The sequence below is a fragment of the Melospiza melodia genome, chromosome 2 (genome assembly GCF_035770615.1).
Source record: "Melospiza melodia melodia isolate bMelMel2 chromosome 2, bMelMel2.pri, whole genome shotgun sequence".
Taxonomy (NCBI): domain Eukaryota; kingdom Metazoa; phylum Chordata; class Aves; order Passeriformes; family Passerellidae; genus Melospiza; species Melospiza melodia.
The window spans coordinates 69,762,882-69,782,029 of record NC_086195.1 but is presented as its reverse complement, the minus strand read 5'-3'; the positions used below and the strand labels follow the sequence as shown (position 1 = coordinate 69,782,029).

The window sequence follows — 19,148 nt, the reverse complement described above, 5'->3', positions numbered from 1 at the left end:
ACTGATCCTATTTCTGTCATCAAATATTTACTGTGGGATTTCAAACCTTTGGTTGTTACCAGCCCAAATTAGGAATGTGACATTACTGCAATAATTCAAATAACGTGAGAATAACACAGGTTTTGTGCAGTCATTCAAGGATAATTCTGTGTTCAAAGAAATGTTATATTACTGGACAAAAGCTACTGCTGATTAATGCCATAATTTCTATACAACTGTGTAACTGTGAATTAAAATTAAATGCATACAATTTGGTGTATCTTCATTTCATAGCATGGACCAGTGTCATGGTAAGGTATTATTTGGTATTAAAATGCTTAGTATCTGAAAAGCTATTATAGGTCCATACCCTGTTATTCTCAAATATGTTATTCTCAGTGTGTCCAGTGTTGTGTCCCAAAACACTGGACACACTGACATGATAGGTAAAAGCAGAAGGTCATATGATTATAATATTTTAGCTTTAGGCATATGGAATATGCCTATAGTTGTATTATCATTGGAGGTAAAACAAATTATTTCCTTTTTAGAATAACAGTTTTTACTTACACTAATATTTAGCTCAATACACTTAAAAAGTGATACTTTTGCTACGGGAAGAATAAGCTTGGCAATTTTTTACAGTATTGATTTTATCTCCTTTTTATTTTTACCTACTGTGTTGGTCTTTAACCAACTACAAAAAAAAAATTGCCATTTTCAGAATAAAAGCATCTTTCCACTGATGATTTAAAAAACAGTATCTACTAAAATAACAAAAATCTTTCAGAAGTCATTCTCCAAAGCATTCACCCAAATCTCTTTAACCTACTAAAGAACAAAGCCTTTTATCTATATCAGATTTTCCTGAAGTAAAGCTAAAGAAATCAGAAACAACTGTGGGAACACTTAGGACTGGACAGAGTACTCCTGGTGCAGTGTGACAAGGGGATGAGATGTCCCTCACCCTGCTGCCCAGGCTGGAAGTGCAGCCCAGCTTGCCATCCCCCCTCCCTGCTGCAATGGCTGACTCATGCGCACCTTGTTCTCCTCTCTACAAAGCTGCAGCTTAGCCAGACTGTGCCTGGCTGGGACTGCTCCATGTTTTATTCTGTCATGGGGAACTCCTGTATGTTCTCATTGAACTTGGTGAGGTTCCTCTCAGCACATTTCTCCTTCTCCAATATTCCTCTGCAGAGCAGGGAACGGTTCAGTGTATGATCTGCTCTTCCCAGTCTGGTGTTACCTCAAACCTTGCTGACAATGTTCTCTATATAATCATTCTGGTTATTAATGAAGATAAACAGCATTAGCACCTCCATCAACTTCACGAGCACCACAAGTAACTGAACTGCTGACCACTGCTCTTTGGGTCTGCTGGTCTAGCCAGTGTCCCACTCATCTTCTAGTAAACCCATACATTTAGTTTCTCTCTTATTTGGCTATGAAAGAGAATTTGAGCTGAAAACCTTGCCAAAATCCAGGCAAATGACATCTACTGATCTTCCCTCATCCACAGAGCTAGCAGATTTCTCATCACAGAAAGATGTTAGGTTGACAAGGTAAATCCAAACACTTGTAAACATTTGTAAACTGACCTCCCTCTTTTTAATCACCTCCCTCTGTCCTTTGTGAGCCTTGACAAAATGTTCTGGAGGCCCAGACCATGGACACTCACCATGATGCTTCCATTTATTAGCTTCCTAGCTAATCCTGATCCCTGGGTTATCACTTGGTCCATCACCCCTTCCATAGGAAAAGTCTGAGCACTGAAAGCTGCTCCTTTGAGTGATTTGATCCTTTCCTGACTGGCTCTGCTGCAGAGCCTGTAAAGAATTAGTTTTCAAGGCAGTCTATCACTCAGGGTTCATTTCAACACTGTGCTTACTGTATTCTTTACTGATGGGAAAACTATACCAAACTATCAAAATGATGATTCTCTGCAACTGGGGCATTTATCCTGTTCAGACAGACAGGCATGAAAAAATTCACAGCACAATAGTTTCAGATGGATTTAGTGACTAAAAGCACTCACAACTGATATCAGTGCATTTGCCTCCTCTGGTCCTCCTGTTGATATCTGGGCATGTGATTATGTGTGTGTGTGAGACAGTGCTTCCTGTTACAACTTGACTTTTTAGGTTTTGGTTTGGTTGTTTTGCTTTGGTTTTTGGGATTTTTTTGGGGGGAGGTATTTATTTTGGTTTCTGGTTTTTTGTTTTTTTTTTTGTTTTTTTTTTTTTTTTTTGTTTTTTGTTTTTTTTTTAATAAGAAATATGATTTAATGGAAACATCTTGCTCCTATCTCTCTGATATATGGTAATTCGAAGAACACTAACCTCCTGAGCTGCAAAATTGCATTAAAGTGCAGGAAATGGAGATTATTTCATTAGCTGGGTCCTGATTGTAGCTGATGCTTTCAAGTAGGAGATTTCAATCATGCAAAGTTGAGAAGACAGTTTGCAATCACTGGAGAGAGCCCTAAATATAGTGCTAGCCATGGAGTACACAACAGAATCAAAACAGTCCTGTAACCACCGTGAAATTACTGAAGGGAGAAGATCAGTATCAAAAAGGAGCTAAAGATTTTACTTTCCAGAATGATGTGTCTGTATCTACGAAAAGATGACTTGAAAACATATCACACTGGTTCACCAAAATCTCAAAAAAGATACCCAGGTATCTCTGTACTTCTAATGGAGAACATTGACAAATCTATGAACCAGGATTCATCAACAGTATTACCAACTGTGCATAAATTAACAAAGGCATGCAAAAACACGTCTAGATTCACTTGAGAAGTTCTGCCTATAGTGTCTTTGAGATAGCACTGCCTCATCTCTCAATCTGTATACCTACACAGATCTATATAGGCTTTATCTAGGCTTCAGACTGGTTGACAAGAAGTAGCTTCCTGGAAGAGAATTACTTTGTTCCTAACTCTGCTCTTTGACCTCCTCTGCCATCTTGACCAAGACACTGATTCGCAGTTTACCAAGTAAATTACACTTTACCAGCTTTTCCCAGATGCAAAATAAAACCAAGCCAATCACCAGAAGTGTGAATATTACTGAGTGTAGTAATTGAGTATTCCTGTTTTCCCCATTCCTCACTCACTTCCCTCTCCATCCCAATCCCCAGCTATACATGAAGTATTATACTAAGCTGACAATGTACTGTGCAGTCAGACTTACAGCTCCTGCTCCCTGCATGAACCTTCCTCCTACCCTTGACTGCAAGCACTCCTTTCAGCTGAGTGCTTTGAAAGCCATCTCTGTGCTTTGAAAAAAGGCATCACACTGACAGCTGCAGTGAAAGACGGGCATAGCTGAGACAAAACTTGAATAGCTTTGGGAAAAAAAGTAAAAATTGAAGATTTTTCTTATTCTTCTTCTTAAAGGACTTGAGCATAAAACGCTTTGCTTCCACAAATGTATACAAGATTGTTCTGCTTGCTTTTCTGCCAAAAGCACAACTTAGAAGCAAGACAGAGTAAAAGCACTTGAAGCCAGTAGAAACAGAAAAAAAGGCACATGGTTAGTGAACAATTACTCTGCTGCCAAATTCTCTACAAGTGTATGGTATGACTCATACCTCTCAGACAACGTGAACTTTCCCTCTACCATGAATGCTAGCATTATCCTGGTAGACTGGTTTTAATCATACTACTCACAGTTTTAGAGACTATCCATATCATACTGGGTTGCTTTCTGCAGCATTCATAAGTCCTTGTTTTAAGTGTTCCTACTATGCAGGACTATATTCAACACCAACAGCAATTTTAATTTCATAGCATCATAAGATTGGTAATGACCTCTAGGATCAAATCCAACCAATAATCCAGCACTGCCAGATCCACCCCTAAACCATGTCCCTAAGCACCCCACCTAACTGGATTTTGAACATTTCCAGGTACACTGCTTTCCTGGGCAGCCTGTTCCAAGGCTTGACCATCCTTTCAGTGAGGGCTTTTTTCTTAATATCCAATCTCAACCTCCTCTCACACAACTTGAGGCTGTTAGAACTCTCTACTGCTTTTCTTGTTAAGGAATCACCATCATTGCCTACATTATTACATTTAATTAACTCAAAATAAGTGGGTGGCGAAATTGAGAGTAATACAATTGTGTATGTATTACCATTTGAAAAATAAGTTGAGTTGTCAGTGGCTTATTGCCATCTTGTGCAGACAATGAACTCTGGCCTGTATATCAGAATTAAAGGCTCATCTTTCCAGGCAATCAGCCCTAAGCTCTGAAACACTCTCTGAAATATACATTTGCAGTTTTGTATTACTTCAAAATGTTAGCACTTTGTGTCTTAATAATACAAAGTAGAGCAGTCCCTATATGTGTACGAATAGGGCATGCTGCATCTCTCAGATACACAGTGTAAGACTGCTTAAGGCCTTAAGAAAGTGATAGTGAATTAGGTTAAGTTCCTGTTTTCAGGAATTTCACAATTGCAAGAAATAGATTTACATTTACACACAATGGCAGGAAAGATTAAATGACAATTTAGATGTCAAAACAGTAATTCCCTGGCATGCTATAAGGCCTCAAGATCACAGAACACACAGCACCTTTTTTCGTATTTACCACTGAATTACAAACTGAAAGACTAAAAGATAAAAAGACATTTCATTTCTATTAATCAGAAAATGTAAAAGATAGAGAACCTCTTTGAACATCTAAAGAATGACTTAGCAGCAAACAATTCTACCTCTGCTCTGAGACATAAAACAGAAGGCAAAAACAGCTTTGCTTGCAGATCGCAGATGCCATGAAAGAACAAAAATGCCTCAAGAAATCCTCAAGACCACTCCCTTTGTATATAATGCAACCTCATACAAAGCCATTTAGTTTAAATGTAAACTGCACTTTTCAAAGGAGGTGGCCTTATTTGCAGACATGGAGTTTTACATTGTTTTTGCCTAATCTGTAGGAATAATTTCCTATTTAAAACTATATTAATTTGCATTATTAAAAAAACCCCAAAACTCATACACAAGGAAAATTAAACATTTCTGTTCTGTGCGGATTCAAAGGCTATCAGAGGGATTGAGAAGAAAAGCACCTACTTTATAGTTGCTGAAGTTTCCCCTGTAATGACGTTACCTGTTAGCAGGTTGAAATAGCAATGATTAAGGTAACATAATTTTTTCCCCAGTATAAGATCTAATGAAGGACATAGAAATATCAATGGGAAAAGCTCTCTGGCCACTGGAACAGGCTCCCCAGGGAAGTGCTCACAGCACCAAGTCTGGCAGAGTTCAATAAGCATTTGGACAGTGCTCTCAGGCACATGGTGTGACTCCTGGGGATGTCCTGCGCAGGGCCAGGAATTGCACTTGATGATCCTTATGGGTCCTTTCCAACTCAGCATATTCTGTGATTCTGTGCTAATACACAGGAATGCACACAGACTCAAAAGAGACCAGAAGAAATGCATGCATCTAGATTTTAGGCATCCTATTTGACCTAGCTGTGTGCTTTATTTGTTTTTTTTTTTCCAGCCTCAGTGTGCACAAACATAGAACTCTTTCCAGAGGGAGAAAAATAAAATCAAAATAAAATTGCAGCTATTTCTTTCAAGGAATCCTAGAATCATTTATGTTGGAAGAGTTCTAAAGTCATAGAGTCCAAATGCTAACCCAGCACTGCCAAGCCCACTACTAAACCACGTCCCTGAGTGCCGCATCTACAAACACTGCAAAACTTTCTCCAAAGGCTGAGCAGGGCCAGAGGAAAAACAAACACAGGTGTGATCCCAATACAAACAATGGAGGGGCTGGATCTGGACTGCACTTCCAACCTAATTACGGTATCTTTTCATATTTGGCTTTTCCTCCTTTCTTTCAAAAGTCAAGGCTGCCTTACTCACCATATGGCTTTTTATTTTTAACATCATGGTACACTAAGCTTACAAAGAAGTTATCCAGTGTCTTATTCTGTTACCTTTTTATATCATGAAATACTTGAAATTTGAGTGTAACATTTCTGCATGGAGTTATAAAAACCCTCCTCAAAAACAAAGAAACAAATAGACTAAAAATTATAATGCAGATGAAGAGAACAAAAAAAAAAAAAAAAAGAGAGAATACAAAACTAAATGTGAAACAGGGGAATTACTTTAACCAAATTCAGTAACTCTTGAAGAGGTTATCAGAACATGAATCTTAAAGAGTGAAACACCTGCTTTCAGGTAATCTGTTACATTCAGCACTGTAAACAGGAGCCCATCAAGAAAAGAATCAGTGCCAAAGAGTGCTCGTCTCTGCTTATCAAGGGCAGAAGTCATCAAGGCTTACTGGTGTCAGAGTTAAAACTGTCCACACAGACAAAAGAATAGGAAATAGAAAAGTTTTAGAGTTTGGGAAAGGTCCTAATAGCACAAATACCAAAATCAAGAAAAATCTAGTTTTGGCACTGAAGTGGCCATGAGGAGGGTTGGGATTTACTGTGGTCCATATAATGCATCAAATTAACTCACAGATTCTGGCTAAGTATGTACAGAGGCAAAGCTATTTTGCCAAAGGCTTTCACTTAATGTATATACTTTTAAGTAACTTAAAGAAACAATCTTGATTTTGAATATCTGCAATAAACTGCAAATTCAAATTGGTCTGCGCTGGAACAAAGAATGTTTTGATTTTTATGTCAGTGAAACTAAACTTCTATAATGTCCTCTGGAAAAGTTTTAATTGATGTCCCAGAGTGCCCCTTTATGTCCCAGAATCTCTAAGTGATGAATAAAATTAACGAAATAATTCCAAATATATCAAATATATATAGCTTGCCCGACAGCTTGTTTCAAACCCTAAATCACTGCAGGACCACTGCACTCACAGTACATCAGTTTAAAAGACAAACATCAATGTGTGAAGTGCAGCTATCCAGGGCTCGGGGGGAATTAGCTCTTTTACATGGTTTAGCTTCATGTGGCATAAAATGCATTTCTCAGTGGAGATGCTCCACTACATAAATTACAACTATTTGGCACTTTACTACAGGGCTTGCCAACCATTTTTAAATCTCAGTTTTCTTGCTGATGTCCTTCTGCCTGAGAACCTGAGTGCTCTGTGGGTGGCTTGCAGGACAGCACATGCCAGAACTGCCAGATTTTCCATAATTTTACAGGTTGTAGCACCCAGCAGGAACAGCACCAGCTGCCAGTCTTAGCCAGGGCCCTCCTTGTGAAACTTTGTAATGACATCAGGTTGTTACTGATTGAAGAGGATGCTCCCTTTTGAATGATGCAATCTTGATGAAGGGCAGACAGTGGAAATATGCAAATGACATTTTCTTTTTATTTTTAGGACCAATTTCCCTCATAGTTTAAAAATTTTGCACAGAGAAGAAAAATCAGTCCAATTTCTAGACTTCACACCTTGTTATTCCTCACTCTGCTACATCCAAGCATCTAGTTTAAGGAGTGCATCCTAGTGAAGCATCCTAGTGAATTTTGTGTCTCTCCTGCTTGCCTTCTGCTCCCTACTGGATGGAAACAGCAAGGGAGCTGTGGACTGCAAGGGAAGCTCCTGTGAGGAGAAGCCAGGGCTGCCCTATGCTGTGCACAGGTGGCTCCAGCCAGTGTCACACCAGACCCACCACCGGGGCAGGAGAAACCAGTAATAAGGAAGAAATGGGTGGGGGGAAAAGGAGCAGCAAAGAGAAACAAGCATGTCCTGACCCCAGCTCCAGCTCCATGTGTGAGGAACCTCAAATCCCTCATTCCCCAGAGGCACTGAGTGGGACCTGAAGTGATGGCTAGAGGAGGGGAGGTGTCTGCAGTGAAGATGAATCTCAAGATTAAGTGTTTTCCCTTGGTATGAGTTTGTCATCTTTGTTTCTCAATATGCAATGCAATAATTAAATGTTTATGTAAACTGGCAAGAAAATTAAATTCCCTAAACCAAATCTGCTTTGCCTTCAAAACACAATTATTCTGAAATTTCACTGTAGAACATATACTTGTTCAGCATCTTTTATTTAGTCACTTTATTTTCTGAAAAACCTACAAATCACTTACTGGAGGTGAGACTGGACCAGCAGAAGAAGGCAAAAGAGCAGACTTTAGTTATGAAATAAAATGTTGAGTACACAATGTGTCCTGTGCAGACATGAACTCACTCCAGCTGGGCTCTGAAGGGAGCACCTGCCTTGTGGCTCTGTATGACAACAGGCCCAAGTTAAGAAAACTGCCTTTCTATAAGATGAATGTAGCCAAGCAGGAGAAACACCAAATCTTCAAATCGTGGAATGGTTTGAATTGGAACAGACCTTTGAAGCTCATCCACTCCAAGGCCCGAGTGATAAACAGTGTCATCTTCAACTAGATCACGTTATTCAGAGCCCCATCCAACCTGACCTTGAATATTTTCAGGGTAGGGCATTCACCAACTCTGAGCAGCTGTGCTGGTATTTTACCACCATCACCTCTTCCTTATATCTAATCTAAAACAATCATCTTTCAACTTAACACCCCATTAGCCCTTATCCTGTCACATCAGGTCCTGTTAAAAAGTCTGTCACCATCTTTCACTTAGACCCTTCCAAGTACTGCAAAGCCACAACAAGATCTCTGAACAAAGAGAAAGTAGAAGCAGTACCGTGGCCACAAAGAAAGCTGTCATGTAAAAATAGAAACACGTTAATTAGCAACTGATTAAACATATATATTTATCATCTTATGGATCCTCTATAAAGAGAAATTTTCCACGGAGAAAGAAAGCTACACCTACTTCTCCTCACATAATCTATTAAAATGCATTGCTGTTGATCTCTCAATTCTTAGAAATAGCATTAAGCAAAAAATTTCCAAACAGAAAATCAACGCAACATGGCACCATAGGTTTGGCGACTAAGGAAACAATGTAAAGAGACTGAACTTGAGGAGAAGTAACAGTGCCACAAAAGGAGCTCTATGATAGGTCATTGCTTAAGTAAACAAAATGCCAAGGGCCATTATAAGTCTGAATCACAATGGAAATGACTGGAGAGTACAGCACAACCAACATTCTTTCAAAGAAGTTGCACAGAACCTTAAAAATACACATCACTTAAAATTATAGGCCTGGAAAAAAAGAAGGCGATTCTCCTTGAGAAATGATAAAGGGAAAAGCATCCTTGTGAACTTGAAAAAATAAATTGTGGGTGCAAATAGGTGGATAGGACCTATTATGGTCCTATTATGGGTGCAAATAAGACTAAAAAATAAACTTCACAAAATGGACTAAAACCAAAGGGAAGAAATATAAAAACATATTTAAATAATTCTTTGATGATATTAATCAATAGCACTTCATAGCAGGAAAATTATACTTGCCTGTTTTTCAATCAATATTTTGCAATTTTTATGGTGGGAATATTTTCAGTTTCATGCCAAGGGCAGCCAGTAGATTTTATCCACAGCTACAACTATGTGGCAAATTCAGCCATAGTATAGTATAGTCTCCCTAGTGGAAAGGTTGAAGCTTTGTTGCCTAAAACTCATTTGTACAAACAGAGGTTAGCACTGAAATGACTGCTGTAGGCAGTACTCAGATTCTGACAGATGGGCGATGCGACCCATGAGGTCTTTCCCCATCTTTACACTTTAGCATTCTGTCATTTCTTAACAGCGTTGTTTTGGCTAGAATTGGATGTAGAAACACTGAGCAAAAAAATAGTCTTAAACTAAATTAAAATAGGTGGGAGCAGTGACTTATCTAGCAGCAAGTAACACGGCTCTTTTTCTCATAACGCGGGCACAAACAGTAATACAGGGCAGCACTTTGAAACATGATCATTCCTGGGTTATAGGATATCTTTTAGTCACTGATTTCAAGACATATTTTCTGCTTTGTAAAACACAAACATTTAGGATGCTGCTCATTGTATACATAATTAGTAGTGACCTGAAAAGGACCAGGAAAGTTCTGCATGCTCTGAATTTACTGCATGAATATATATATTAAAAGCCACTTATCCCACAAAATGGAATGACTTCCCTTGTACACAAACACAACATTCATCTTTCACTGTATCAAACAATACATGTAACAGGCAAAGACACAAAACCTAAAAACTGTCAGAACTGACCTAAACCAAGACTGAGAAGATAGGTTTGCAAACCAATTAAGGGAACTTCAAACGTCACAACCACCCTTCATGCACTGAACAGCACCCCCCAAAACACTGGAACATTAAACGGTTCAGAGCATCAAGGCAGCCTCTTCCTCTGGTAATAATAGCAAAAACAGTAACAATAAGAAACATCTCCTGGATATCTGTCTCTCATATGATGGTGGTTTGGTTTTCTTTTTTTAAATGGAAACACTCCAGGAGAGTGCTTTCAGAAATAAGCTTTGATTACTGTCAGAAGGGATAAAGAAAACATTTCCTGGCAAAGGAAACCGAAAGTTATGCGCTATACATCAGGCACTAGGAGAGAACACCTGGAAAAGGACGAAGCATAGCATTTAGTAACACAAACAGAGCTGTCTGCTTAAGGCAGGAGAGAGGTAGAACACAGGAATCAAAGAGCACAGTCCTAAAAATATTCAGCTTCAGGAACTCAGTTTTCTCTTGTGCCTGTACAATAGCATTTCAACCTTGAAAATAATTCAACATCTATCCCAAGAAACTGGCATTCAGACATGAGGCAGCCTTCCCCCCGAACCATTTGGACAGATCCAGTCTCCTCCTACCCTACCTTTTAGGCACCAATCCCACCCTCCAAATGAAACACATCCCCCTCCTCCAGTAAATTATGATGCCTGCCAAAAATATCACGTTTACCATTCTCAGCCTGTTGTAAATCCTGACTTTCGCCATGGGATCTCTGGGAAAAACTAACACCTAATATGATGGTCCTTTCCGAAAAATAAGCAACTTCACAGGCAGATGCACCAATTCTGAGCACTAACATATAAAAACCCCACTGCAGACCTGACCCTGATACTAAATAAATGTTTGGCTGGGAGGACAAGAAATGGGAACATCGTGTGCTTCAGAGGAATGGGAGAAAAATGACATAGAAAATATTACAGCAAGAAGAACACAGAATCTGTGGGAGGCACAAGGTTTTTTAGGGCAGCCGTAACAAGGAGAAAGCAAGAGACTCCAAAGTTAAAGTCAGCCCATCCTTAACACGCTATATGCTTTGTGACACATATTGAAATGTCTTCTTGAAGTATAAGTGCTCTACCCTTATACAAACAGGGGTTCAAGCATTTTTTTTGCTGTCAGCCCATCTGTTACTGAAGACCCTTTTGCTTACTTATTAGCTCAATAATGATCTGACACAGCTAGTACTGAGTAATTCTTCAGGTCGTTGATCACGTACTTAACAGCTCAGATGTGTGTCTATTCTGCAAAATATTAGCATGTTTTAATTTTAAAATACCCTATTAAATTTATACTTCACATGAGATGAAGATACATAGAAGAAAGACACTCCATCTTCTTTCCTGTCCAGAACACTCTACCTGGCTTACCTAACTTGGTCACCAAAAGCCATCTGCTATTAAAATATTTCCAGCGCACATAACATTAATATAAATAAGTAGCTTCTTCAAAATACTTGGAATGAGAAGCAGCAACGCATATTGATGTAAACATAGAAGAAATCACTTATTTTATAGACAATATACAACACTACTGTGTGCTGTCTGGTGATAAGCAGTAATACCCATATGTTCAACTTATATTTATTATCATTTTAAAACCATATCTCAATTACATGTTTTTTCAGGAAGTAAAAATTATATGTTATATAGTTTTTTCCTTGATCATTAAAGTAATGATAAAATAGAAATACTGGCAATATATTTTAATTCCTGGTATATAGAACTATGCATTCTCTCCCAGAAAAATCACCAGCTTTTGTAAAAGACAGTTCTTTATTACTTATCTTTACATCCAAAAGAAACACAGAAGAGCTATGGTCATAGGTCTGAGTTCATACAGTTCATCAGAGTTCATTTTCATTCATTTCCCCCCAAAAAGAAGCCTAACCCTCAGAACTGACATTTAAAAACATGCCTTATTTTAGAGATATGTTACAATTTTCCTTACCGGGACAAGAGAATCAAATGAACCCTGTTCCCGACTCTCAATAGCTGAAATTGTTTTCAACCAGAGGAGATAGCTTGAAATATCAGATATTTCAGAATGCTCCATACTGAAAGCTGCAAGACTGAGGTGAGACAGACTTGCAAAAGGAGGGCTTTGCCTGTGTTACATAAAGTTCTAATTAGATCCTTGGTACAAATTGCTATCCTAAGAATAAAAAGTTAATCAAAAACCCTCATTGGAAGAATAGGAGGGCAAGATTGGAGCTGAGACAGCTGTGGTACGATAGCACAACTGCTAACTAGATTCTGTGCCACCATTCAGAAGTGAAAATATATGTGTGAAAATATATGTGTGAAAATCAAAGTGTTCCCTTTGTGTTACTTCGGACTAAACTGTTCACACCTGGTTTACCTCAGAGGAATTCAGGAGACCTCTCTGTACTGAGATTCCAATGCAGCAAGCATTGGAATAAATAACAGACCCCCTTAATGCCACAGCCAAAATATTTTCATGAAAAGAAGAAAATTTTGAAAGGAAGTGAGTACAGAAGTGGTGTGAGAACAAGTTTTGCAAGGACTTTTGGTGACAAACTGTAAGACCAACCTACAACAATTTGTTAAATTTGACTAAATCTTAGAAAACTACTCAAATAACCACAGGACAGCTGATGGATGATTTCTTATCTCTCCAAAAAGTTGCAATTCCAGTCCCCATTTCCAAAGTACAGCTGAGAGCTCTCTTTACCCCAGCTGATATTGAGGTTGATATTCCCTGCCCCTTATGGGTGGTACTGTAGAAATAGAAAGGAGTAGTGACAGGACCCAAGGGAATGGCCTGAAGTTGTGTCACTGGAGTTTTAGATCACAGATAAGGAAAACCTTCACCCAGAGGGCAGCTGGGCAGTGAACAGGCTCCCCAGGGAAGTGGTCACTACACCAAGTGTGAGAGAGCTCACAGAGTGTTTGGACAATGATCTCAGGCACACGGTGTGACTCTTGGGGACAGCTGTGTGCAAGGCCAAGAGTGGGACTCTATGATGCTTGTGGGTGCCTTCCAACTCAGGATATTCTGTGACCCTTCAGAAGCAAGACATGACTGTTTTACCCATTGGTAAAACATTGCACACAACTCTTGAAGATTTCAATAGAGTCAAGCTTTCAGTTACAATTGTCTTTTAAGGAGGGCGGTATAGAATATTTGTAGGCTGCCTGCTCAGAAAAGTCACACAAAGACTGACATTACCAGGTATTTTCTGGAACAAGATGTCATCTTTTGCCAAAAGGGCTCTAAAGCAAATCTCAATGTCAGAACTGCTATGGAAATAACTTTTATATTCTCCAATTCCTTACCTTCTAATAAAAATGGGCATCCAAAAACAAGCAGCATATAATTATTTGTTGAGAAGCAAGAGAGGTGAGAAGAGAGACACTGAAAACTCCTAGAACAAGCGACAAGGAAACAAGCGGCCTTAAACACTACATAATTTACTGCATATTAAACTTTTTTTGTTTGTCTCCTGTGTCATTTTGGGGCTCCAAATATTCACAGTCAAATTGAAAAATAATGCCAAAAGGGCCTAAATACTTGAAAAACCAAGCAAAGTTTAGAAAATAATACTGATTCTTAAAATAAAAAAGCAGCATTAAAAAACTCTACAGGTTTGCCTAGTTTAGAACAAAGTATTTCAAAAATCTTTCACAATGCAGCATAAATACATTTTTGATGAGATTGTTTTTAAAAACTGATATAAAATTTTACAAAAAAATTGTAAAGTCTAATGTAAAAAGTGTACCTTTTTCTGAAGAAAATTAATTTCTGACAAGACCCAAAGAAGACTTTGCAACAAAACCCATGTAGCTTTATAGAGTGGAGGTGAGGAAAGGAAGACAGTGTGCTGCTTCTCCCCTCTACTTCTTCACTTAAAATTACACTGTTTAATGAGAAAATTCTACACTAATCTAAATGTTATAAAAATACTTCACTATTAACTAAAATACAATATTCCTGTAAAGCACATTTCAGAAAATATCTTATGTGACAAAACAACCATGTTCATTTAGCAGCAATTATAAAATATACAAATTGTATATAACTAGGATCAGGTAACTTTTCCTTTCCCTTCAAACTCCTTCCACAACATTCTGTACATTATTTGGTATAAGGGCTTGAACAGGCTTTTTGTTTCACCCAGTACAGTTGTTTGCATCAACTTACAGAATCAATTTATAGAATGCTTTAGGTTGGAAGGAACCTTAAGGATCATCCAGTTCCAACCCCCTGGCCATGGGCAGGGACACCTTCCACTGGACCAGGTTGCTCAAAGCCCCATCCAGCCTGGCCTTGAACAGTTCCAGGGATGGGGCATCCACAGCTTCTTTGGGCAACCTGTGCCAGTGCCTTGCCACCCTCATAGTGAAGGATTTCTTCCTCATATCTACTTCAAACCTGCTTCCTTTTCAGTTTAAACTAAATCTCCCTTGTCCTGTCACAACACATCACTGTAAAATGTCTCTCTCCAGGCCTCTTGTAGCCCCTTTAGATAATGAAAGGTTCTATGAGCTGTCCCTATATCCACATGATCAGTATCATTTGCTTCGCAGAAAAGTGGAAGACTTGAGAGCATAAATAACTCACCAGGTCTTCATCCATCTGAAGAGCTAATGTTTAACCCATTATCTTCTAGGACATGAGAAGTACTGTGTATTGTCAAAATGGTTATAACAAGTTTGTTTGTTGCATTCCCTAGCGAACTCATAAAATAAAGTTTAATTTACGGAGTACCTTCCTCTGTAAATACAAGCGATCCAAATGGACCATGACAGACACAGCTGAGTCCTTCAGCCAAGGCTCTGTGAAAACATCTTTAATATAGGAGAGAAAACACCAAGGAAAAGAGAATGAGGGAACAACTGGATCAGGGCACTAATGGTACTGTGTGGCAAAGAAGGCAAACCCAGAAAGTGACCACAGCCAATGCATACCCCCATGCTGAGCAGCTGCTCCCTCAAGGGGCTGTTCTGTGACAGAAACTGCTGAGATTTCTCTAATTTTATTTCAGTTCATGCACTTTCTCTCTCCTGCTTTTCCAACTTTCTCCCTGCTGCAGGGAGAGAGAGAGTGTGGCTTTGTGGGAATGCCAGCTGGGGAAACCAAAACTTGATCTACCAGTCCCTCCCATTAAAGCACCTTTCAGAAGACTTTCCATCATATTTTTAAAAATTATCTTATGGAATACCTCAAGCTTTTTCACTATCTCTGGAAAACCACTACAGACATGTAATACCTCAGGTCAAGACAGTGATGACAAAACTTTAATAAGGAACTCATACTGAATAAAGATCAAAGTATGACAAAAGCTGATGCAACTACATCCCATAAAAGCTGATACAGTTTATACACAAAGACACAACTACCTAAGATTTTACTTATATTGTACAGGAAAAAAAGCATTCCCTGTCAGTTTATGCCTTGTATGTGTAAGGCCATTTATAACAAGTATTTATTTCTATGAAAACAAGTACTGCTGTCAATCAAGTGAATGGTAAATAATTTAACCAGTAAAATTACTTTTATAAGTTAATATAACAGATCAGCTGGGAATAGGCCACAATGTCTCCACAGAGAATTTTAGAAATTGTTTAACTCTTCCTCACCTTTTTAAACTGTTCCAAGTGGATTACTGCCTCCATACAAACATTAAAATGTTTAATTTTTAAAATAAATCTTAGATAACAGCTTCTATAAAGCCTCACTGGAGTTTTGCCAATCGGTTGTTTACAAACCTCTAACACATTAAGAACAAATGACAGAGATAACTGAGTGGTTTACAAGGGAAATACTTTGCATTAGAAGAGTAAGAACAATATAGCCATTCAATTTTTCATATAGGTTTATTTATTTATGGTTTTAGAACTATGTGGGCTGTTTAAGACTGGAGGGCTTTGCTAGTTATTCTTATTGAATTTTCAAGAGAAGTAAGGATAGAGTAGTGATTGCTGAGTTCCAGCCCAAAACTCCTCCATCACAATGTCTGAACTTTTGCATCTAATAATCAGAGGCAGTATCACTGCTTTATATTACTTTCAGATCAACTGATGCTCTGCTTCACTAATTTCTCCCACTAGTGCTTCGATAGTCAAAGACCAGTCACTGCAGCAATTAAATTTTTTCTTTGGTGCCTTTAAAACTTTTTTGTGGGATTGAATCTGAGTGCAAGATCGTTACAAAAAAATGTTATTTTCTTCCCTCCTAGACTGCCATTCTTGTTGAAACCCCACTGTAATTTCAAGAAAAATTTAAAATTACAAACAAATGAAGAAGCAGAATTGTCTGTGTGTTTGATGTGTTCGATTTTGAAATTTTTTTTTTTAATCCTGTCAATTTACATATCAGGTGGATTTTAAAAGAATTCTTTTTCTTAAGTTTTATACAGAAATGGAAAAAAACAACAGCATGAATTTTTTAAAAGGAACAATTGCAGGTTAGACTGCTACTTTGCAGTTGAGAAGGGTACCTAAGTTTTGGGTTAACTTCAGCACTCAAAGTATCGCCAGAAATACCAAGTCCCACCAACACAGACTGTATCATTTCCATGGGAACAGTGTTAAGCACTCTGCTGAGCTCTGGTCCACTTCAGTGGCTTCTTAATGAGCTTCTGCATTTGAAGAAAAATATCTGTTAAAGAAGTTCCAGCTACACTTAGTGACTTTTTCTGCCATTGCTTTGCTCTTATATTTTCAGTATTTTCTCCTCTTACTCCAAATTTATCAATTCAGTAGTACAAAAACTGCTTAAACTGTGTTGACCAGCCCTGTACAACATCCCAGCAATAAGGTCAGCTCAAACTGCTGAAAGGAACATAATCGATTGATGGAAAAGCTTGAAGTAGGGCTGGTTAAGTAATACTTTGTATCTCCAAGTCAGTATGTGCCTCACTCCAAGAGCACAGCCCTGCCTTTAGCTGAAAATTCTCACACACAAAGCAGGCTGATGCAAACTGCCCCACTTCAAGAAAGAACCCACTGCATCTTTCTACAGTAACATGAAGAACCACTAGCCTCAAAGGGATGGAAATCTTAGCAACATACTCATGGACCCAGGAAGTCACTGAGAGGCCCCACAAAGGTCACTGATCTTGATGCTGCCCCTCAGGGGTGGCCACAACCAGCAAGGACCCTTAAAGGTCCAACGAGAACAGATTTCAGATATCCTTCCACACAGATGGGTTAAAACTTAGAGCTGTTCAACACATTGTGCAGGTAGGTTCAGCCTAGCTGTTGCCTTAGGACTAAGCTATGACAAAGGGGTTGAAAATTAAGCTTTTCCTCTGTTCTATGTACAATCCCCAAAAACATTTGTTAACTTTCCTACCTCAGCCTTCCCAGTGTGAAATGAAATGAACCTTGACCTGACTCACAAATCTATCAGAAAACAGAAGAATCACATAGCTGTTCCTTCTGAGGCACTTAAAGAAATGTCAAGGCATCAGGCAGTAATGACATCTGGAGAAAACAAACAGGATCAATTTTGCTTTCATCACCTCTCCTGCCCCTGGTTGGGTGCTGAACACAAACTAATACTTCAGTGTGCAAAAAGAATTTCCTGCATCTCTGTAGTTTTATTATTGCTTTTATTATTAATAACACCAAAACCAAGCTCCTTTACCCCTCCATCCCCACGCTAGCAAATGTTTTTGCTGTGGCAATTCTGTTACCTTTTGCATTTTGCTGGTTTGTCAGATTTGCTGAACCCTCAAGTGCAAGAGGTAACATGATGAAATAGAAACTGGCAGAAAGTACATTAAAGTTATTATCACCTGAGGACAAATCCTGGAAAGTGAACCACAAGAAAAAAGACTTCCATCTGGAAATCAGACAAAGAGCATTACAAGTTTACAAGTAAACCCAGTAATTCCACTACTGCTTTGGCAACCATTCAAGAATGTGAAAATACAGATGAGTTATGAAAAAAGAAATGTAGAAGTAATGGGATTCTTCAAAAAGAAGACAGAAAGAGCAAAGGTGAGAAGGAAAACATATACTAAATTTCAGATACTAAATGCAATACCAACATGCATTTTGAAAGGGTATTATATAAAATGAGCAAAAGGAAACCTTTTGGTTAGATATTACAAGGGCTACCATCAGAGGATACAAGGACCAAAGAATTATGAATCTGAGGAGCTTTTTAGTTTTTGTCCATTCAGCAAAATATTTCTGCAATTCTGCATTTTCAACTACTACTAAGAGCTGATTCATTTCTTTCTGTGTTCTCCATATGATGAACTGACATTTCTTGGTACACAAATTAGCTTAGCTGATAGACAGCAACCAGTGCTTAAAACCAAAATAACTAGGAGTGATAACCTCAATTTCCAGCACAAATTATTTAAAAAGTAATGTGTGAATTCCAGTTTTGTGCTGACTACATAGACTTAAATGCATCCCACTAAAAGAGAAGATCCACTGAGAATACTGCCATGACAACTGAAAGAAAAAAAGGAAGACAATATTTTTTGCAGATTTATACCTGCAGAAGTGATCAGATTGCTTCTACTTTTATACTTGAAGAGGCTGAGGAAGCTAGTAACTGCCCCAGAGGCAACTACAGTATGTCTTGACTCTGCTTCATACGTGTAGCAGATCTACATGTGGTACATTACAGAAAAACTATGGCACAGTCAAATCAACCCACAACAAACTGGTACTGCTCCACTTCATATTTCTATAGTTTCACTTCTGTAATATCATTAAACATTAAAATAATAATTATTAGCAATTAAAATAATTATTATAGTAACCCGTATTTTTTTCCAAAGTTGTTGTAAATTCTGTCGGCCAGGTTTTTCTGAAATGCCCATAGGAACATGGCATGATGAGACCATAGGAACCTCATGAGATTCAACAAGGCCAAGTTTTGAGGTCCCATACCTAGGTCAGGGCAACCAATGACATCAATACAGTCCAGGGGATGAAATGTATTAAAAGCAGCAGACAAGGACTTGGGGGAACTGGGGATGAAAGGTTAAATGTGACCAGCAATTCGTATTTGCAGGCGAGAAAGACAATTGTACCCTGGGCTGCATCCAAAGAAGCTCTCAGAGAGTGTCCA

At 38.5% G+C, this 19,148-nt stretch overlaps 1 protein-coding gene across 22 annotated transcripts in view; it reads right to left on the bottom strand.

Annotated features, from left to right (window-relative positions):
* Window positions 1-19,148, bottom strand: part of DLG2 (discs large MAGUK scaffold protein 2) — a 984,895-nt gene that overhangs the window by 390,930 nt on the left and 574,817 nt on the right. The gene's annotated exons all lie outside the window — the stretch shown is intronic.